The 23,044-nt window shown below is 42.6% G+C and overlaps 1 protein-coding gene across 7 annotated transcripts in view; it reads right to left on the reverse strand.

Moving 5' to 3' along the window:
• The window catches only part of Thrb (thyroid hormone receptor beta), a 349,517-nt gene that overhangs the window by 112,266 nt on the left and 214,207 nt on the right, over window positions 1-23,044 (reverse strand). Inside the window, exon 1 of one of the 7 annotated variants that reach the window (XM_090322304.1) lies at window positions 2,437-2,506. The exons of the other annotated variants lie outside the window; for them this stretch is intronic. The gene's annotated coding sequence lies outside the window, so the exon portion shown is untranslated. Of the gene's footprint in view, window positions 1-2,436; window positions 2,507-23,044 lie in introns of those variants that run through there. 7 annotated transcript variants of the gene reach the window in all.

Below are 23,044 nucleotides of genomic sequence, written 5' to 3' on the forward strand. Positions count from 1 at the left end.
ATTCAATTAAAGTTTTAAAACTTCCCTAGCAGTACCTGGGTAGAAAGCAGAACAGTGAGGTGCTACCGCAGGTCCAGGAGAGAGGACAAGGGGTTAGAGTTTGAATGGAGAGCTGAGAGGGAAGATTACCTGAGACAGGAAGTAGAAACCATAAGGCATAGTGATGCACTTGATATGAGCATTTCCCACTGGGGTAAACTGCAGATGTAGATAGGCTAACATGGGTGACTCAGCCCCTCAGGGACTTTATAATCCATTTTACAAAATGGCTGGGCAGAAGCAACTAAAACTGCAGATGACAAGGCAGTTGTGTGGAGACTGAGATTTCTCAGGCTAATTCTTTCCACTTTCAGGCCAGTGTCATGTTCTGTAGGAAAAATGTGTTCCCCTGCATAAAGTGAGTAGTCACCTTTCAAATGGATAGAATGTGTTTATGTTAAAAGAATGCCAGTGATGGAAAGTTGCTATTGCATCTTCAGAAGCCAAGAAGTAAATATTAGCTATCAATACTCAGAAATAGATCAGGGATCTTGGGTCTCCTTGTGAGCGAGGGTGATCTTCTGCAGCATGTGAGGGAGTACAACCTGCACACAAGGGCCAGGACATATGTGGCAGCTCATTTTAACAAAGACTTTTCATGTTGTATGTCTGTGAAGACAGCAAAGATATCTAAGAAAGTCTGAAGGAAATCTAGAAAAGGGAAGAGTCACATGAAGGTTAGATGGTGGGCTTTGAATATTTGACAGGTTGTCAGAGGGTGAGAGTTTGAAGCATGTCAAGTTCATTGAGGACAGATGGGGGTGGGGTAGGAGATGTTGCTGGAGACTGCTACAGCGCCTTTCCTGCTCTATCTTAGACACAGAAAATGCTGAATCTCCTAAGTGGGGCCGCTCCCAAAGAGGAACACCCTCTCTGCCTAGGCTGCTTCTTGTTCTCAGAGCATTGCAGACTTCCCTTGAGACTAGTGTTTTTGTGCTAAAATAATGGATCCCTGTGGGATATGGATATGGCTCTAGGCCAGTTCATGCTCCCCTCCACATTCTCCTCTAATGCTTCTTGTATTTGTTTAGTGGATCTCAATGATTAGGGGTGTCTCCACAAAGAATGAGTTACAAACTTCATACTCTTGAAATGCACTTTCAAGGATACTCAGACTCCTCCCCTCACAAAACAAAACCCACCCAGATGCCACATGACTCTGGCTGTAGACTTTGGTCTCTATTATAATTCATGTAGTTCATGGTAGAGACACACATTGGTGAAAATATAATATAGAGGGTAAAATGAAAGGAAACATGAACGCTATGTTTTTATCTGGAGCACAAAGAAGGGGACTTGGAAACTTTAGCCACAGGCGGAAGAAAGATGAATTTCTGAGAAGCCAGTCTGGAGGTTTATGAGGGACTTGCCAATCCACAAATGTAGCCTGGGGCTGCTCTGTTCACTCTATCAGATGCCACCTCTGTCTGTAGAGGACTCAAGGTGAATTGCTCATGCAGTACACCCAGGGAGTAAAGAACTAACTTATAACTCAAGGGTATCAGAGATGAACCCAAGGGGTTGAAAGTTGTTTCAAAGCTCCGGAGTGTGTCATTCATTCTGCCAGTAAGAGCAAAATGAGGGGACACACTCAGTGGGTTTGAAAAAATAAGGCTTTATTTCCTATGAAGGGGATAAAAAGTTATGGCTGAAGGTATTTGAATTATGGAATCAATAATCAGAAGCAGAAAAAGTATGTTTGAAGCCAGCATAGTAATCCTAGGGAGGAGGGATGGTTAAAAAGGTATCCAAGGCTCTGACAGAATTACTTGATTAAGATGTGGCAATGTAGCCATAGCTCAGGCTGTCCCAGGAAGCCGGGGTGTTAATGTGAACAGATCACTCACTTCTCTGAGGGAGGGCAGGGTCAGATTCCTCTGCTGGGTAAAGCTAGAGACTCTAGCCCAGGTGAAACAGACCTTGGCAAATAGCTCTTGAAGGGCTAAACTGTAATTTTCACTTCAGATTTTCAGCAAGTCACTGTTAAGTATTTTGCCTTAAGGAAGGAGACAATACAATGAGGTTGCAACTGAGGTACATTTGCTGACTATTTTTTGTTGTTCTTAGCATAATGAACATCCTTTATTTGTACTACTTAATCCCCCCACCTTTTTTTTTTAAAAACACATCTCCTCAGGCTCATTTTTGCCTGCACCTGTGCTGAATATTGTCTCTCCCTTCTCTTTCCATTTCTCTCACAGGCAAGATCACCGTAGAATGCTTCATAGAGCATGGGCTCTAATACTTAGCAACAGAATGACCCATAGGACCTTAAGAATCTAGAGATGCAGTCCTATGATGGAACATGACTATCTATTTTAGAGAGAGATGTAGAGACTAAACCAGATGCATGGCGGCTCTCCACCCTGAGCTGGGGGAGCCAAATTTTATTGTTACCTTGAGGGCTGGGTGAGCGTGGTTCAGGTGGGGTTCTTGACCAGATAACTCCTGCACATCTAAAACCATCTGCTACATCAAATATATTGCCGTACCCAGTGAAAGACAGAGTACCTTTTAGCCAAATAATTCAGTCATAGACAAGTAAAGAAGAAACTCGTTAGACTAGCCAACTCAGAAATGGTTGTCTTGCCTCCTGTTGAGTTATAGTGCTGCTTTGTTCTTGCTGTCTATCTCTACAGGTGGGCTCTTATCTTGGAAGCTCTTAGATAATGAGAGGAGCCTTCAACATGCAGAGCAGACAGGTGGCTTGGAAACTGTCTGGCTCAGCAGGAGCAAGGACTTCCACAGAGCCCAGCTGACAGAAGTCAGTCTTTCAAACTGCCTTTACTGCCACCTGGTGGACTTAAGAACAGCTTCTCTGTGACGACCTGAAGGAAAGCTTAGTAAAAAGTATGTGTACACTTGTGTATACGTGTGTGTGTGTGTGTGTGTATGTGTGTGTGTGCATGTGCATACATGTGCATGCGTGCACCACTGGTGTGAAAGCACACTCATCATGTCAGAGGAAATAAATAATTCCTGAGGGTACCACACAGAACCACCAGATGCCTGAAAGTGTAATTGTGGTTAGATGACTCATTGAGAAACATGCATGAAAAACAACAAACAAGAATGTGAAAACAAACATTCTCATTGAAGCAAATGATCTATTATTGATTTCTAAAACGTGTGCTTGATGATGAATCAGACAACAACAAACACCCCACTCCTGCCCTCGCCTGGGGTAGCTTCAGGAGGGTAGACTCCAGTCCATAACTACTTGGTAGAAGTATCATCCACAGGAAACAGAAGTAAATAAAAATTCAGCCATGTCACAGGGAGATGGCGCCACCCAGTCTGAGCTTGTGCTCTGCTTCTGCAACTGGAATCTGCAGGGGGCATTTACAGCACTGGGATTAAAGCAATCAGCTGTTAAGAAGAAAACTTTGCACTTACATTCCCTGAAGAAGGAAAAAAAATAAAACCAAACCTTCCTGATACATGTAATTATTTGCTACTTCTTAAATGCCCAGTGGTGGGGAGAGGCGGGAACTGTATTTCAATGTTCATAGAGAAATAGACTTCAGAGACAGAACATGGTTATGCATGCCTGTAATTCAATCACCCAGAAGGCTAAAACAGGAGGATTACAAGTTCAAGGCTAGTCTGAGATAATATAGAGATCCTGTTGACATATATATATATATATATATATATATATATATATATATATAGAGAGAGAGAGAGAGAGAGAGAGAGAGAGAGAGAGAGAGAGAGAGATCAAGAGCTGGAGGAGAAACTCAATGGTATGGTGGTTGCCTGGCACACACAAGGCCTTGAGTTTAATTTTAAGCCCTGAAAAAAGAAACGACTAATAGATTTCAGAAGTATATGCAGTTAGGTTAATGTTGCTTGGTGCGGGTCCTTTGGGTTAACTCAATGGTTATTCTGTAGTGCTGTGCACTTAGAATGAAACACAAAGAAAAGGCTGGAACTCTTGATGGGAATTTAGGCTATTATTATTATTATTATTATTATTATTAAAATTCCAGCCAGGGAGCTGAGATGGGTGGATCTGCGTAGGAAGAAGCATGAAAGTCTTTCCAAGAGGCATGTAGTCATACTTTGCTATTACATCCATTCCCCCCCCCCCCCCGCCATCCCGAACAGTTAAGTTTAGAATATGTATGTCCTTAAGTGCTGCCTTGATGTATGATCTAATCAGAAACTACGAGGTGGGGGCAGACGAGCCTCCATACAGACATGCCCTCATCTCAGTGCATGGCGTTCAGCATCTCAATCTTTTTTCTTTTCCTGCCTGGTGACTCCAGGTTGAAACAAATACTGTTTATTCAGTAATTATATTCCAACAGCTTGATCGTACTATCTCCAGGGTGTGTAACAGTTGTGTCTATGTTTCCCTCAAAAATAAAAAAAAATACCCCAGTGTTCCTGTGGGTTTGCTGTGGCATGCCTGGGTACCTGAGCGCAGAGTTTGGGTATCATGGATAGCATACTGTTGGAAGCCAGTGAGAAGTCCAAGGGTGGGGTTTGTCCATCACTATTCTCCTCCCTCCAAGAGCACTGTCACCTCACTTGATGTTTCAGCTTCATCCTAGGAAGCGGTCTGTCTGGATTACAAGCATAGGGTAAAGAACCGAGAGCAAAGTCTTTCCAGGGGCATGTCAACACCACATGCACTCTGTTTTTTTTTCTGTCATAATTCTCTTCTATTTTTATCATCTTTAATTCTAATAAAAGGAAGAAAGAAAGGATGAGAGAAAGAAAGCAGGAAGGGACATGAAGGGAAGGCTTAGCAAGTTTTAAAAGGCAGTCCTGCAAACCAATCTGGTCTGGTCAAACTTCAAAAGTTTCCAGAGCCCTCGTACATGGGCAAGATGTGCCAAAGACCCTGAAATGCAAAAGGAACCCAGCCTTGAGGGCAGAGAAGAGAGGGGGTGAAGAAAGACCTAGTGCCAGTGTGCTCTGCACAGCTACTAAAGAGAGCCTGGAAGCTGGTCCAGCATCAGGTACTTGGAGGTCTTTGGTGAGAATCTGACCAATGAGGATGAGGCATTAGCTCGGCCTTGCCTGTGTGACAACCTCAGTGGATGCAGTTCCTAGCTTTAGATACCTCGAGGTACCTGTAGCTTCCTCTAGCACCAGATTTCTGGATTCCCTTAACACCCCCTGCCAGTTTCAGATTTACTTAGTTTGGGGGCTCCTGGGAAGTCTGCATCCTAACACATGTTCCAGGTCCAGGAGCTGACAGCCACCAGCCTTAATCACATAGGAAACACGGAGCAGCTGTCTTGCAAGCTGCGCACAAGGCAAGGCTGGAGTTCCGTGTCTCCATCCATGTGGGCACGTGCTCAGCCTGCCCTGGAACTGGTGTGAAGGACCTTGCACTGTGAGGCACCAGCGTGTCCACCTCTCTGAAGGCCATGGAAAGCATGTTAAGTAGTCATCCTTGAATTTGGAATATGTGAGCCTCACAGTGATCAAAGCTCTGGTGTTCCGGGCCAGCTCACTCATGCGTACTTTGAAGAGGCCTCTCCAGGACCTGTAGAAAACTTGTCATGTGAGAGGTGCTTGAGCATGAGCCAGGGTGTGAGGAGAGGTCACCGATTGCTCCACTGATTTCTAGAGCCATGCGCTAGGTGGCTGCGATTGGGACTGTCCTGTATGGTCTTCTGTGGGATGCTCTTAGTCATGGCAGCTCTCCTCCCTCGCCTCTTTTAACCATCTCTTGGGTGCTGGAAAAATCACAACCAGCATGTTTGCTAAGGAAAAAATATGGAGCTATGTGCAGGAGAACCAGTTCACAAAGGGCACATCAGCTCAGTGACTCCTCTCCAGTGAACTTTGGCCCTCCATTGTTCACTTTCCTCACGTGCCTCTGTATTGATTACCTTAGAGCAGTTCACACACAGGGGTTCCCAGATCAGTAGCCCCCGCATCACACGGTGCATATGTCCAGCCTCTGCCCAATCCATGAACCGGAGGCCCAGAGTAAGGTGGAAGACCCCGGGTCCCCACACCTGCGGGCCACATGTGGGCAGCACTGGTGCTCCCTGGGCTGAAGACACAGATTGGAAGGTCTTAGAAAGGTAGGATCACTGTCCTGCTTTTTTTCCCTAGCTGGCAAGAGGATCAACACAAAAATAAGAACTCAGGGCACGTTGGCTTGTGAAGTTAGGACAGCTCTGCGGTTTGCCCGTGAGAGTGAATAAGCACTCGGCTGGCGTGCTAGCGCCGCTGAAGCCATCCTCTGCTTCTTACGCTTGCATTTTCCATATTTACAAATCAGCATTCCCAAGATTCTTACATTCCTCTCAGCTCCCAAAGCCAGAAAACCAGATGCCATGTTTTCGCCAGTGTCTGTTTCTTCTGGGAGGCGAGGGGAGGGCATTTCTGCATGATTCTTAAATTCCATCCTCCAGCCTGCTGATTATTTTTCTGCACAATAGAAGGAGATTGCTGATTCATGTTCAGCTTGTGGCTCTAAGTGGCTCCCCCCTCACTCCCCGCTGTGCTTGTGCCCATGCAACACAATAACGTTCTATTCAGCCTTCTGAATTAGCGATGCCAACAGCACAGATAGGCAGGCTTATTTAAAGCCTTCCCACAAATAGCACATTTTGAAATATTATATGGCCTTCTCTTTGGGCCATTTGGCTCACTTGCTAAGGTTCAAGTCATCGCCTTCAATACTCTGCACAGGTATAGGCTCAGGGGCTCTGTCTTCAGTTCAAGGACAAAGCCTCGCTAATTGGCCAAGGCTTTTGTGGGATTAACCTTAAGATCTGAGGATCCAGAAGGGCTCTGGGTTTGCATACTGTGTGTAGTCCCAGCCCCGTTTACCCGCAGCATGAGTCCTCTGGTAGTTTCTGGGCACAGTACAGCCATTGAGTATGTGGGGTCAGCTGCAGGGTGTTGTTTCCCAGCTGCAGAGTAGAAGGCCCTGGGATTAACTTGGGGTTCTGCATGCTCCAGGGTCAACTTGGGCTGGGCCTCAAACTCCTCCAGGCAACTCCCCAAAACACCAGTGCCTGGGCCACGACCCAGACCAATTAGTGCTCTGAACTCAGGCCACTTCTGAAGGGCTGCCCGGTGATTCTGCTGCCCAGCCTCACAAATGGGATGCATTCCTTATTATTGCTCTTCGAGAGAGCTACCAGAGTGGTCCTGTTAGAATAGAATCCAACTCTCGTTGCCTCTCTACTGCTCATGACCTCCCCTTTTCAATCGTGTCTCTTTGTCTTCTCTCCCAGGTTCAGCTTTGCTGACATCCTTGCTATTCCTCCAACATGCCACCTATGCTTTTGCCACAGAACTTTGTACAGAACTTTTTCTGTACATTTCCTGAAATGCTTACATGTTAGACACCAGTTTGGGACCTTTTCTCAATTAAGTACTGAACACCTTAACTGTTTGGGGATATCCACTCTGCTATCCAATCCCTGCTACAGCCCTCCATCCTAACACTCCTGCCCTACTCACCTTGCCCTCCATGCCAGGAAGCTTAGCATTGTTGATCACGGTTTACAGGTAATTTCCCTCTCCCTATGTTCTGTCTCCCTCCATTAAGAAGTCACTTTTGGTGTGTCCACAAGGCCCTCCCTGGCCTCAAAAGAGCTACTACAGTGAGCGGCACACACTGGCTCTTAATAAACTGGTATTAAAAGAACAGTGGCTACATTTGGAAGGTGCTGGATGAGGAGCAGAGACTCAGTGACACAGGAAAAGAATTTTCTCAAAAATTAAATGTTGATGATTCTAATCATTAGGAACTTGCAGGCCATGTCTGGGTGACAAAATACATCTTTTTTTGAGAGAGAAAGCAGCAGCATATTGAAAGCTCCAGCCTGGTGATAGAGTGCGGTGGGGACTGATTTAGGGGTAGAGAGTAACTGTTGGTGGATGGAAAGGTCTCATTTGGGGTGACTAAATGCCCTCTGGGGAGATTATGGTGATGGGTGATGGGTAGACCGGAGTCCACTTAACTCTACCTTCCCAATGGATGAACTTCTTACATAAACTGTTCGGAATGGACCTTTCAACCAAGCATCCCGCAGCACGTGAAGGCGAAAGGGGAAAAAAGCCTTAGCTAACATTGTTTCTCAGCACACCCTGCATTTTCTTTGGCCTGGGTTCTGAGCTAGAGAAAAACTTTCACCGCCAGTAACATCCATTCATTCCTAAAGAAAGGTAACTGGCAGAATCTCAATGGCTTTGGACTATGTTTCCCTGATACTTTCCATACCTTTTTGTAGTCTGAAGTCTTTTTCAGAACTTCCAGCAGGCAGTTTAAGTGAAATCATTACATACAGTGGATACCTTTGAATGTACAATGCCAGGAAGACTTCTAAGCCCTGGTGCCATTGTTGGCTCTCAATGGATGACCAGTTGTCCTGCACGTCAGAGAGTCTGTTGGCAGCTGAGCACTGTTTGTCTGGCAGCAGGGTGAGACCACCCTCTACCTCGCTGACAGTCCAGTTACATCTGTTTACACACAGGGCGTAACAACAGCATGCTGCCATTGTGATAACAGAGAATTACAACTCAGTGAAGACCATTCTCACTCTCTGAGAGGGAGGAAAGCTCCCTCTCTCTCTCTCTCTCTCTCTCTCTCTCTCTCTCTCTCTCTCTCTCTCTCTCTCTCTCTCTCTCTCTCTCTGTTTTTCTGCTTCTGTTCAAAGTCTTATCCCATTCTTGCCATTGGAAAGAAGGTCTTGTTAATAAGACTAGGCTAGAACTACTGTGCCTCAAAATTTTCATTAGGTGGGCCCTAAGAGGAGAACAGTGCTGTGCCAGGGGAAGACTACCAGGACTGTTCAGGGGTGCTCAGGGAGACACAGCTACACTGTTTACCAAAACCCAGCCTGGTTAAAGGAAGATGAAGTTCATAGTTCGTTTCTGCTATTCATGAAACAGAGGGAAAGATGGACCAAGAGCCTTGACCTTATCCCCCACTACTGAGGGGAAAAGGGAGAAGTTAGAATAAATACCTACCCCTTCCCTGGTATATTGTATATATGTTATTGAAATAGGGAAGGGAAGGAAAAAACGAGATGAGTGGAGGGGATGGGGGTGGTGGTGGGAGAAAAACATGGGGAGGGGCAACAATGTTCAAGAAGTAATGTATCCACTACCTGATGACTGTAGCTGTAACCCCCTCCTTACATCACTCTGACAATAAAAATTTTATAAAAAGAATAAATACCCATTGAGTGCTTCTGAACCATCCTGCTTTCCACCCACTGTGCGCACCCTCAGGTGGGGGCTAAGCTGGGCACACGTAAGGTCAGGAAGATGGCTTTCTCTCCTGGCAAGCCCTGCTTGGTAGAGATGTTGAAGTATCCACAGACACTGAGCATTGGGAACTCGGAATGAATTCCATAGTGTCCTGGTTACTTGGTGGCACAAAGAGAACTGGCTTCGGAAACTATGGTTTCATCACAAGGCAGCAAGTCAGGAGCAAGAATGGGGTTTACTTCATGTGGTTTTGGAAAAGTATGTTGTCGTGGTGAACTGGTTTAAAAAAAGAAGATCTGGTAATCTTAGGAAAGAGCAGTGTTGCCAATCTTCTAGCAGGATGCTATGTATAAGAGATCAGATAGGGGGAGAAAGTCCCACTTTTTGGGACAGCAGCTTTTGCGATTAATGGGTATTGTCTGATCTGAAGTGTCAGTGGAGATATCCACCACTGCTTTCCCAGTGAGAGAACTTTTTTTTTTTTTTTGTGGGTCATGGGTCTTGAACTTGGCCTGGGCACTGTCCCTGAGCTCTTCAGCTTAAGGCTACTTCCCTACCCTTGAGCCAAGCCCCACTTCCCATTTTCTAGGGGTTAACTGGAGATAAAAGTCTCAGGTTCTTTTGTCCCCAGGCTGGCTTTGAACCTTGATCCTCAGATCTCAGCCTCCTGAATAGCTAGGATTACAGAGGTGTGAGCCACCGTGCCTGGCTGAGAGAATTTGTTTTGTGGTTGGTTGTGGGGCTTGAACTCTGGCCTGGGTGCTGTCCCTAAGCTCTTTTTTCTTAAGGTTATTTACTCTACCATTGGAGCCACAGATCCACTTCCAGCTTTTTCTGAGTTTGTGGTACTGAGGAATTGAACCTAGGGCTTTACGCATGCTAGGCAAGCACTCTACCACTAAGGCCATGTTCCAGCCCCCCAGTCAGAGACCTTTTAGGCAAATTTCTGCTTTTACTCAAAGAATATGATTTAGCTTACAAGATGGCACCTTTTATAGATATCATTTGCAAAGTTTCAGCTGTAACAGCTTGGGAGTCGAGAGGTGTTACAGGTCTTCTTACCTATCCATTTTAGTTCATAAAAGGAAAGACAATGGGCTCTGGCCAACAGTTTATGTTGTTGATTTTTACCTGTCATTGAAACAGGCTGTTTTGATTTCCCAAGGAGGGAAAACAGTTACTTGATATGAAAGCAAAGTTACCCAGTGACATAGGAAGCAGCTAGTTTCTAAGACACCAAACAACAACCAATAACAACAATAAAAAATCAATCCATCTCTAATGAGAACCCCTATAAAGTATATGATTACATAACTAGAGCTCCCTATTATGAATCCCAGGACCAGATAGACAAATGGTCTCTCCTGTGTTTGTAATAAAAATCAAGTCTAAAGAGCTTCTCATTGTGTTCCATGAATTCATGTAAAGAAACAAAGAAGATTAGGACCCCTTAAACATTAATCATCATACCTCTTGCGCACGTATATCTGTTAAAAAGTGAGAACTACAACAATGAGGAAAATAAAGGGAATAGCAGCAATAGCTGCTAATGTTTATGGGAATGTTTGTGCAGCTCTGGGAATTCTCTTAAGTGTCCTACACATATGATCTGGGTTACAAGCCATCTAGGTTTTAGGTAATGCCAACGTGTTTTACAGCTGGGGAGACTCCAGTTGAGAGACATGGATTCCTTGCCTGAGATAGGAAAGATTTATATATACAAGAGTCAGGAATCAATTCCAGAGGACTGAAGTTTTGTGAATCCAGATTCAGTGTTCTGAACCACACACAATGGAGTACACTGGCAAGAATAACAATGCTGATATGTATTCACACTGGTGCTCACAACCTGGTTATTATCTTCAGAGGAAGAAGCTGAGGTTCAAAAGCTTAACGTGTGAACTTAATGTGGATATGTGAAAAAATCAGGGCTCAAAATGATGTCTCCTGATCTTGAACCTGTACTTCTCCCTGTAGTATCTGAGCTGAGCTTTTAACAAATAATTTTTAATGTCACTACTTGTGAAGACAAAAGCCAAAGTTCCCACCTACATTTATTTTAAAAGTGAAATTTCCAGCTCATAATAGGAAGCAACTAAAAATGTAATGTACAGAATCCAAGATTTGGCCAGCCTGACAGAAATTATTTTAAAAAGTTCACTCTTGATGAGCCTGGAAGTTTCTCATACGGCAAACTTTGTGCTGGGGAGACACTTATTCCTTAAGTGGCAGGAAAACATTTCTCATTAGACGTGAGACATTTCTGAGTTCATGAAAGGTGATGCCGTCTTTCAGAAAATTAGAAGTTCTATTAATAATGAGGGCTCCGTTTGATTGGGGATATTATTCCCGTTATTTTGGAGTCAGACTCATGAGAATAAACTTTATCAGTGTACTAGCTGAGTAGGAGTGTGTGAAGATGACCTGCTTCATTCCATCGGGATGCTGTGCTGTTAGAGATATGCTGAAAAGGATCACCAGGGAGTACTGCTTTGAGAGAGGAAAAGGTCTTTGCTGAAAATCAAACCAAGAAATCATTGGAGAAGTAGGCTAAGAATAGTTGTTCAAAGGAAAGACTTGATATAGCACGAAGGATGAAGATGATGCTCACTTCTGAACCACCGGCTTCCTACAGCCTGTTGGAGTGCCTGTTTGTTACTTGGTGGACCTCAGCTACAAATCCATCTTCCCATACTCTGATTCTGGGACCATTAGCAACCATTTCCCACTGTCCCTTACCCGAGTGCTTTCTGATCTGTCGGTAGGCAGCATGGATGGAGGACTGAATGGTGAGAAGAGACAAGAGGCCCCCTTCCTTTTCATTTCCATGCCTGGTGAGCATCTGCTAGTCTTGGTTACTGGTTGGAGGATGTTTCTAATAGTGCATCCAGAAGCAGCATCTTTGTATCACTCAAAAGCTCTAAAAGCAGCTTCTACCCGCCCCCTTTTCTTAGTGCTCCCCAGAACTCATGTAAGCTCCTGGACCTTCATAATTCCATCTTCTCTTTCATCCCCAACTCTAAGGATGACAGCTGCTCACACAACCAAGGTATCTTACTGTTCCTTTTTGCTTATTCAGTAATAACCCATGCTCTGTATTGAATCACGCTGTTTGAATAATCTGGGGGTAGCTTTATTTTCCTCTCTGGTGGCTGATCAGCCATGTTGGTGGCACACTTACCCAATATGAAGATGTCACTTTTCACCACAGTGCACTAGCAATGCATTAGCAATGCAGTAACAATGCCTTGGACTGAACCCAAACCTGTTTCTGTTTGTATGAGATGCTCTTATTTCCAGTTAAGAGATAAGTATGCATGAGAGACAATGGGGTGGAAAGCTACAAAGGATCTGACTTTGAGATTTTAGTTTTCATAAAATAATATCCTTTTGTCTTTGATATGTTTGCAAGCAGAACATATAGATAAAAATATTAAAACATGTGCTAACATTACTTTGACAAAATCTTTTCTCGTCTTTCTGCTGCAGGATTCTAAATGCTTTAGAAAGAACAATAAGGAGTGAACCAATGCAACAGTGATACTCACTAGGCACTATGTTGGAAATGAATTTACAACTTGGGGGGGTGAGTTGTGGGGGAGGGAAAGCGGGAGAAACTAAGGGCGGTAACACTGAAAAGAAAGATACTCATTACCTTACGTAAGTAACTATAACCCCTCTGAACATAACCTTTACAATAAAATAACATTTTTTTTAAAAAGGAAAGAAAAGAAATATTCACCTATTTTTTAAAAAAAGAATTATTTGGTGCCTAAGTGTCTCACATGTCAACAAGAGGAGTTCCACAGCAGAAGGAATGGGACTTCATTGCATCACGAGAATCTTGCTGCTCCTACTCAGGCGCTACATCAGCTGGTAATACCTTCTTACCTATGACCTGGAAGCCAAAGGACTGAGTGCCAGAGCCCCAGGCTCCGATCTCTGGCAGGTCTGCTATGACTCTCTCAGTTGAGGTCAGAAGGTAAATAAATCTGTACATATTCAGAAGAAATGCTGAGTATGTTGCAAGCTAGCTCCTGGGATGAGCTTATGAAAAATTGGGAAGGAATACAGAATACTAAAGTAGGCCCCATAAGGAGTCTCTGCTAATTACCCAATCTTCTACAACATTTAGGATTTTGTTACTGATCCAGTCATAACTACTTCTGGAGTTGCCATTAAGGGTGAGGGGAAAGCCAAATGCTTGCTGATGGGTACACTGATAAACAGGACTCTATCTCTGGCTAACAAACTTCCCAGCCTGAAGAATCAAACTCCAGAAAGAAGGAGCTACAATACCAAGAATGTATGACTTCATGTTTCTATTCCTGACTAATAAACACTTTATTATCACATCTATATGCTCTTGGGTCATTGACAGGTAACATCTATCACCAACACCTTGTTCCTCTTCAGAAGTCTTCAAATACGAGATCTTCTCAAGTGAGTTGTGAGATAGCTCACTATGGATATAATGTTTTAGTTTCTATTAGCCTTGGAATTGTCAGGTCAACAATAGATATAATTATCATAAATGATTATGATCCAAGTAATAGTATATTGAAATATACGAAATTAAACACTAGGGGAATTCAATGAAAAAATGAGAGTGCAATAATAGTTGTGCTAAACATACCTGGTGTTCCTTGAAAGATTAGATAGTTATAAAATAAGAAGGCTGGAATATATATATGTATATATTATATATAATTTCATTCTTGAAAAGCAAGATCATAGAATAACAGGACAGAATAATTATAAAATATGACCAATGTAAAGTATAAAATATAAACAATGTAAAATGCAAAATATGAGCAATGTAAACTTCCTAAGAATAGAAATAAGTAGAACTACTGGAGGTTACAGAATCTTCTCACAATATAATCAACTTAGCAATTACAAGAGAAGAAAGAAAAGCAGACATCAAAAAAAGAAAGAAAAGCAAACACATCAAAAGAAAAACTGAAATTTCTTTGAAAATATGAAAACTCTGCCTTAAGTAATTCTTTGTTAGAGTAAATAAGTCTTATTGGTAAGTATACAAAAATAATTATGATCTATACACTGAAGGTTAAAATTTATGTGAAAACTTCATTGATGTTCTTAAAAGATATGTTAGGAGGAAGTGGCACTGTGGCTCAAGGAATAGAGCACTAGTCTTGAGCTGAAGAACTCAGAGATAGTGCTCAGGCCCAGAGTTCAAGCCCACGACTGACAAAAACAATCAAACTAAAAGAAACCAATGAGAATCTGTCATAGCTTTAAAATAATGAAGACTTGTTAACTACGGCACCAAATATAGAAACTACCCATAACCTCACTTCTTATAACACTCACATTTTAAATGCCTAGAAAAGGAGATATGGAAAATGTCATTATCAGGTCCTAGGTAAAGGGACCTTTAAATACTCACCCAATGGAATTCTGTGTAAATGTGAGAAAGAGGGAGGGAAAAGTCTTTATAAGATGATAAGATAAAACTTAGTCCCCAAGAAATGTAGTTGATTGAGATAGGAATAATGTCCAGATTATGCAAAGAGAAGAGTAAAAGAGAAGGAAGAATAAAACTCACATGTAAGGTGTTACCTACAGATGGACAGGCAAAAAACTCACCACACTGCTTACAAGAAGGAGAGCTGAGTATTTAAGAGAGAGGCTAGAGGAAGACTTTCTTTACAGACTTTTGTTATCTGTTCAAAAAAAAGAAAAAGGAAATGAATAGAATACAAAGAAGTGAGTACAGAGAAAGATGGGAAATTGAGGGAGAACTCAATGCATACTTTATAAAACTGTTGTGTCCTAATCTTATGGTGACATAAAGTACTATAAGAAAGCATTATATATGATCTGAATCATTCTATATACACAGAACGATAACCATTTAGACTGGAGCAAGGATTATAACTATCCCTGGGCAAGTCATCTACTCATGTAACTCGACTAGCATTGAGGGCCAGCTTTGGGCTGGGCACTGGGGATGTGGCACTGAGCAAGATGGAAAAACTCTCTGTTCTCAGGTAGCGTTTAGTCCTGAGGAGAAGGCAATAAATGTCACATAGGACCACGAATGGTGAAGGGTAGGCGTGGAATGTGGTTGCATTTAAATTACATCTATCTATCTATCTATTTTTGTACTAGTAATGGAGCTTGAACTCAGGGCTTCTAGCTCTCACTTGGCTTTTTTTTTCTTCCCCCTCAAGGCCGTTACTTAAACTATACCTCCATGTCTGGCTTTTGCAGGTTCTTTGGAAACAAGAACATCATGCACTTTTCAGTCTGGGCTGGCTTTGGGCCGTGATTCTCAGTTCTCAGCCTCTTGAGTAGCTAGGATTCCAGGCGTGAGTCACTGGCATCACATGGGAGTTGAATTTTAAATCTGAGCTTGAGCAGACCCTAATGACAGGGACACTCAGCCTTGCTGTCTCCTGTGCACAGGCCTGCAGATGTTCCACTCCTGCAATGATCATGTGGGGATGGGGAATGACTTTGCCAGCTCTTCAGATTTTTCCAGAGGAAACAGAAATCCAAATGTATCCTTGAAATCTGATTTTTTAAAATCCTAACTCCATGTTAAAAATAAAGAAAATCACTACCTTGCCAAATAAAACACATCTTGTCAGCCAAGGCTGGCCCAATGGATGGCCAGTTCAAATCTCCAAAGAAGAGCTATCGGGTTTTAAAACAAACACATCAGAACTGGAAGGCCTGTCATCTTAGGAAGCCAAGTGTGTTTTTCATATCTTCCAACATTTCTGGAACTTCTCACTTAGAACTGAGAGTGGTTCTTTAAAGCTATTTTTTTTTCCTTCCCCACCACATCATTTCAACATCAAGCTTGTTTGGACCCTGATTTTATTCACTAGATCTGGATTCCTTGTAACATTTGGGTTTTTCTAAAAATTTAAATTTACCCTCAAAGGGCCTAGGATGTATTTAATAAAATCCTCCTGGCCTTGAAGGAAGTCCCAAAAGAAGAGCTGAAAGTATTTAGAATCTGGGAAGTAGAATCAATATGCATCCTTGTTAACTGCTGAAGAGTTTTGCATTTAAATGTGCAGGAAGCAATGCCAGGCTGTTGGCCTTGTGGGCGTTTGGAAAACGCTCAGTGCACTGGGTCTGTATGCTTGCTATTAGAGTCTCTCTTTCCTTTCCTCCCTCTTTCTTTTCCTCCCCTCCTTAGAGAAATAGTTCAGTTCTTTGGATCTGATTCATTTTGGGGATCCTTGGCATGCCTATTTGTCCAAACAAGGGCCTTGCGCCAATCACAACCAGCACACGCACCATTTTAATTCTCCTAAGTTCATTGGCTTAGTTTCTGTGGTCAGATAATGACATTAGTCATGTAAAAGTCATGTAGAATCACAGTGAAGAATAATTGTGGGGTTTTTTTGAGCCTTTGGCAGCTTGGATTTTCCTCCCTAACAGCATGCATGAATCAGAGGGCACGAGTTTGCATTTCAGAAATATTTATGGTAGTTAGGAAACATACACTGTACTTGTTATTACTGTTAGATTCCCATAGAAATAAGGTGTCCTTAGGAAGGGTATAAAGGAAGCATGCAGCTGCTTAAGATGTAGGCTCAACAATCCAATGAGGTCAAATGTTTAAGAGTCCTTTGCTCATGGTTAAGGAAAAATCTACAATGTTGATCTCATTCCATCATTCAGTTATCTATCTTGAAGTATGTTATCAGGACTTTATCTTAGATTACTATATCATAACTGTACATCCATCCATCCATCTTCCCACTATATATCCTTTTAAGAAATATGTTATTTTGGGGTTCTACTTTTGGTCAACTATTACGAGAGACGTACGAATGAAGTATGAAGCAAAACCAAACCTGCTATTAGAGAGACTAACTGTCTTCTCACTGAGAGCAGATAATACACAAGTGAACTCTGAAAGTCAATGTAAAATGATGGGCTAAGTTAGGTATTGATAGGTAAATGTGGGATTTGACTTAGGGTAGATAGCCTTACATGTTTTTGTTTGTGTGTGCCAGTTCTGGGGTTTGATCTCAGTGCCTAGGTGCTTTCTCTGAGCTGTTTTGTTCAATGTTAGCTCTCTACCACTTGAGCCACAGCTCTATTTCTGACTTTCTGTGATTTATTAGAGAGAAAATTATCCTGGGGATGGGAATTGTGATGGGGATTGTGATAGACTGCTTGCTTAACATGAATGAGATCTTAGTTTCATTCCTTGGTATCATATAAATAAAGCAAAAACAAAGATCACTAAATAAATCATATATTTAAAAGAGTCTCATGGCTTTTCTAGCCCAGGCTGTCTTCAAACTGCAATCCTTGGATCTCAACTCTCCTAAGTAGCTAGGATTATAAGCAGCAGTCAGTTTGGACTTGACTTCTGAAAGTTACTGATTGTTATGCTGACAAGGTCAGGGAGGCCCATGTTCACAGACAAATAGATGTACCAAGTTAAAATCTTAAAGGGATTTCTTCAGGAATGAGACAAGGATGCCCACTCTCTCCACTCCTCTTTAATATAGTATTAGAATTCTTAGCCAGAGCAATAAGGCAAGAAGCAAGCATAAAGGGGATCCAAATAGGAAAAGAGGAAGTGAAACTTTCCCTCTTCGCAGATGACATGATTCTGTATTTAAAGAACCCTACAGACTCCACTCCCAAGCTGCTGAGCTGATTCAAAACTTTGGCAAGGTAGCAGGGTATAAAATTAACCCTGAAAAATCACTGCCTCATCATGAAAATGGCAAACTTGCCAAGGCCTATCTACAAGTTCAACAGAATACCCATCAATATCCCAATGTCATTCTTTAAAGAAATAGAAGAGGCAATCCAAAATTTCATATGGAATAATAAAAGACTCCGTGTAGCAAAAACACTTCTTAGCAGAAAGAACAGCACAGGAGGAATATCAATACCAAACTTTAGACTCTATTACAGAGCTATCGTGACCAAAACAGCTTGGTACTGGCACAAGAACAGGCCTGAAGACCAATGGAATAGAACTGAAGACCCAGATATTAACCCACAGACCTATGGCCACCTAATCTTTGATAGGGGAGCCAAAAAAAAATAGAATGGAAGAAAGTCAGCCTCTTCACCAAGTGGTGCTGGCAGAACTGGCTAAGCACCTGTAGACAACTAAAGTTAGATCCTTCTTTGTCCCCCTGCACCAGGATTAACTCCAAATGGATCAAAGACCTCAAGGTAAAAGCAGATGCATTGAAAATTTTACAAGAAGGAATAGGATGGGGCTGGGAGTCTTGCCTAGTGGTAGAGTGTTTGCCTAGTATGCACAAATACCCGGGTTCAATTCGTCGGTACCACAAACACAGAAAAAAGCCAGAAGTGGTGCTGAGGCTCAAGTGGTAGAGCTCTAGCCTTGAGAAAGTCCAAGGACAGTGCTCAGGCCCTGAGCTCAAGCCCAGGACCAGCAAAAAAAAAAAAAAAAGAAGGAATAGGAGATACACTAGGTCTCCTTGGCATAGGTTGAAACTTTCTTAATAAGGACCAAGAAACACAACAAATCAGAGAAAATCTGAATAAGTGGGACTGCATTAAACCGCAGAGCTTCTGTATGGCAAAGGACATAGCTAACAAATTAACTAGAAAGCCTACAGAGTGGGAAAAGATCTTCACTAACCATACAACAAAGGCCTCATATCTAAAATATACCAATAGCTCAAAAAATTGAATCACTCCAAAACTAATCTCCAAAGAAACAACCATCCCATTAAAAGATGGGCCAAAGACTTAAAGAGAGTCTTCTCTGAAGAAGAAACAAGAATGGCCTATAGACACATGAAGAAATGCTCAACATCTCTGGCCATAAAAGAAATGCAAATCAAAACAACTCCAAGATTCCACCTCACTCCAGTTAGAATGGCCAGGATCAAGAAATCTAATAACAATGGATGCTGCAGGGGATGTGGCCAGGAGGGATCACTACTACACTGTTGGTGGGAGTGCAAACTCCTTCAACCACTATGGAAAGCAATATGGCAGTTCCTCAAAAGACTAAACATAGAGCTCCCCTATGACCCAGCAATTCCACTACTTGGCATTTACCCAATAGTCCAGAAACAAGGATATACTAAATCCATTAGCACAATGATGTTTATTGCAGCATTATTTACCATAGAAAAGATATGGAACCAACCCAGATGTCCCTCAGTTGATAAGTGGATCAACAAGATGTGGTATTTATACACAATGGAATTCTATGCTGCTGTCAGAAAGAATGACATCGCCCCATCTGTGAGGAAATGGAAAGACTTAGAAAAAATCATATTAAGTGAAGTAAGCCAGACTCAAAGGAACATAGACTTAATGGTTTCCCTCATTTGTCATAATCAGTAGAAACCTTGGGCTCTCCTAGCAGAGATTTACAATAGAACAAAACCTAGATACATAAGGCCATATAGTATGACGCTAAATGAAGGCACCTCCAGGATATAGAAACAAAAGCCATATAATGAGTGATTGTTGTCCTTAATGTACCATGTTATCTCTCATTTCTTTTGCTGTCCCTTGGCTATCTCATACTGTTACAGTATTTCACCTTGTTATCTGATATATTGCATATATGGTTATTTGGTTATTTGAAATAGGATAGGGAAGGAGGGAAAACAAGATGAGGGGCGGGGGGGAAGGAAGTGGGGACCAAGAAATGAGAAAGGGTATCATTGTATGTGAAGTAATGTACCTTCTCTCTGGTGAATATAATGTAACCCTTCTATTAATTCCAATAAAAATATATGAAAAAAATTTAAAGGGATTTCTTTAGGATTGCTGATAAAGCAAGAAGGGGAGTACTGGACTCTAAGACTGAAAAGTTGGGAAAAAGAGTTAAGAGAATGTGTGAGTTAACAAAGATTGTAAGAGCTTGGGAGTGTGAGGTACAAATCGATCCCAGAGAATGTTTATTTTTGGTCCTGGGACTTGAAATCAGGGTCTGGGTACTGTTTCTGAGCTTTTGTGGTCATAGCCAGCACCTTATCACTTTGAGCCACAGGTCCACTTCCACTTTACTGGAGATAAGAGTTAATTGAGTTAGCTTCCAGTTAATTGGAGATAGGAGTCTCATGGACTTTCCTCTCAGATTTGCTTCACACCATGACCTTCAGATCTTAGTCTCTTGAGTACCTAGGATTACAGGCATGAGCCACAGGAATCTGAGGAAGAATATGGTGACTAGAAGGAGGGAATGTTCAGAGGTGATGAATTCTTCCCAGCGGGAACAGAATAAAAGCTCCAAAGACTGGTTGCTGCATGTAACAACATTTAAGGTCATCAATGCTTAGATGGTGGGAGGGGACCTGATGGCCAGCTGGACTGGGTTCAACTATTAATAGGAGATAACAACAACAACAACAACAACAACAGCAACAACAACAACTGCAGAATATACACACTGAGAGCCCCTAAGAGAAGTGGTTATGAATGAGATAAGAAATAATTAGGAGTCAGGTCCAAGGGATTTGTTAGGACAAGAGCATAAAATATTTTTTAATGGAAGATATGAATACATTAGTACAACTGAAAAGCATTGGGAGGGTATTCCATGGGGGAGAAGGGAAGACTACTATGTTGTAATAGGAAGGAAGGAGGATGGACACAGATGAGGGTGGTTTGTGTGCTTGGTGCCAGAGCAGTTAACATTTTCTTAAGACAGGTTTCATTTTCAGAGGAAGACACGGGCTTGTGTGGCAACAGTAAGGATGACTGAGGATGAGGAAGGCTGCAGGAGAATTCTAGAAGATGGAAGTACACATTTACTAGACACCTGGTGACAATGCAGGATGCAGCTGATGGCCTATTGGAAGCAGGTCATTTGAACCACAGTGGCACCATGGGCCTTTCTGTGTGATGACATTTTAAAAGCAGGGCTGGCAAAGCTCTGGGCAGGAGTTTGGGAGGGATTATCAGTCGTGACAATCATAATTTATCCTGGGATTTGGGGCCCCGCCTCCTCTGGTTCCTAGACTCATTAACTCAGATGATGTCTAAACATCCAAGGATGACCTGAATCATCATCATGGCAGACCCTTTCAACATCTCTATTGATCCATGTAAATTTCTTTCCTTCCTTCCTTCCTTTCTCTTCTTTCTTTCTTTCTTTTTTTTTTTTTTTTGGATTTTTAGTGAACCAAGAAGAAATACCTACCATGTGAGAAGATGGAGGCATGTGTACCATTAAGAAGAAAGAAAAAAGTGAGTCTGAGAGTTATGGGAGCTGGGGGTATAAAGAAGCACAGGAGAACTTATTTCTTTAGTCCTGCTTCTCTTCGTTCTAAGATCTATAGACAAATCAATGCTTCACCATGCTATATAGGTTACCAAAAAGACATTTAGGTAATTTACATAGCTCTACTCAATGGATAATATTAAGACATATAATATATGGAATTAAAATATCTAAATTAGGGCTGCCAAACTTTGCCATGAGTAGGCCAGATAGTAAGTATTCTGGGCTTTCAGGGCTTTCTTACCCCCTTCAAGTATTCAATCTTTCTGTCCAGTGCAAAGGTAGCCATAGATCTGAGTTAATAAGCCATTTGCCAATTTCCATGAGATGAATTCTAATGTGCACTAAACACCTACCCCAGCAGGTGAGTGCACTTTTGTAGACACAGTCTTAGCCGCCTGGGGTTGCTGCTCAGACTCAAGAGTTGCCTACAGCTGAACACTGGGTGGCCTGTCATTCACTTCAGTTCTTGGAACTCTGCAATCAGGAGAGTGGTTGTGTGGTTTGGCTCCCCACACTCGTACTCACCCTTCCAAATCCACGGAGTGGAGAAGCACAGTCTGAAGCTTTTGGGGATCAAATTGGTGTAATAAATCAAAACCTTCAACTTTGTTCATTTATCTGTCACCAGGCTGGAGATATGTGCCTTGCATGGCTCAGCAAGGAAGGAGAGAAGGCAGATGAAGCCGACAAGGAAGCAGAATGAAGCCTAGTGCCTGCTCCCCGCCCCCCACACCTCTCCCTACCCCACCCCCATCATCACTGAAGAAAGAGGGAAAACTTTCAAAAGGATATCCAGCCATGCTGGGAGCCCAGGGGCCAGTGAACTGGGCTGAGCTGCCTCTGAGGCCCAGAGACAGGAAGAAGAGGCCAGGTTTGCTGCTCTTAGTGAACTCCCTGGGGGCGGGCCTAGTTTCAAAAGCAAAATAAACTTGAGAGAACAAGAAGGGAGGAAGGAGAGACCCAAACAAACAAGTAGAGCTGCAGCTTATGCCTTCTCCCAGCCAACTGTCCAGCCCTGTGCTTAGCTGCTGGGAACTCCCGCCCTCCTGAGCTGGGCTGTTGCTTTGTATTTAGCACTACTCGGTTAATCACTGCATCTATGCTGTTCCAGCTAGGCTAGAAGTCTGAAGGCCTCTGTGTTGAGGCCAGGTACATGAATGCCTGTCTATTAAATGTAGGCTCTGTGTGGACTAACACTTCCATATGACTACTATACAGGCCATATTTGAGCAAATTGCCAGCGTTCTCATTCTCTTCCTCAGCAGGAAGTGAGGCATACAGAGGTATGAGGTCATCATACATAGTGCACCCAGGTCAGTGGACCCAGCTTGTCATCTCACGGAAGTAGCTTGCCTTTTCTTGAGTTCTGAGTTAGAAGAGACCCCAGAGATGGTTTGATTTTCATTCCTTAGTTTTAGATGTGTAAATAGAAAATGAAATGGCTTGCTCAAGATCGTAGAGAGCCACTCGTGGCAAAGCTAATTTGGCTAGTGGATACTTCTCCTTCATGCCGCTCTGGGAGTATTCAATCACTGCTCCATAAACAGCAGTGAAGGAGCAGAGCACCACGGC

Source organism: Megascapheus bottae, chromosome 2, assembly GCF_031878675.1.
Source record: "Megascapheus bottae isolate mThoBot1 chromosome 2, mThoBot2.hap1, whole genome shotgun sequence".
Taxonomy (NCBI): Eukaryota; Metazoa; Chordata; class Mammalia; order Rodentia; family Geomyidae; genus Megascapheus; species Megascapheus bottae.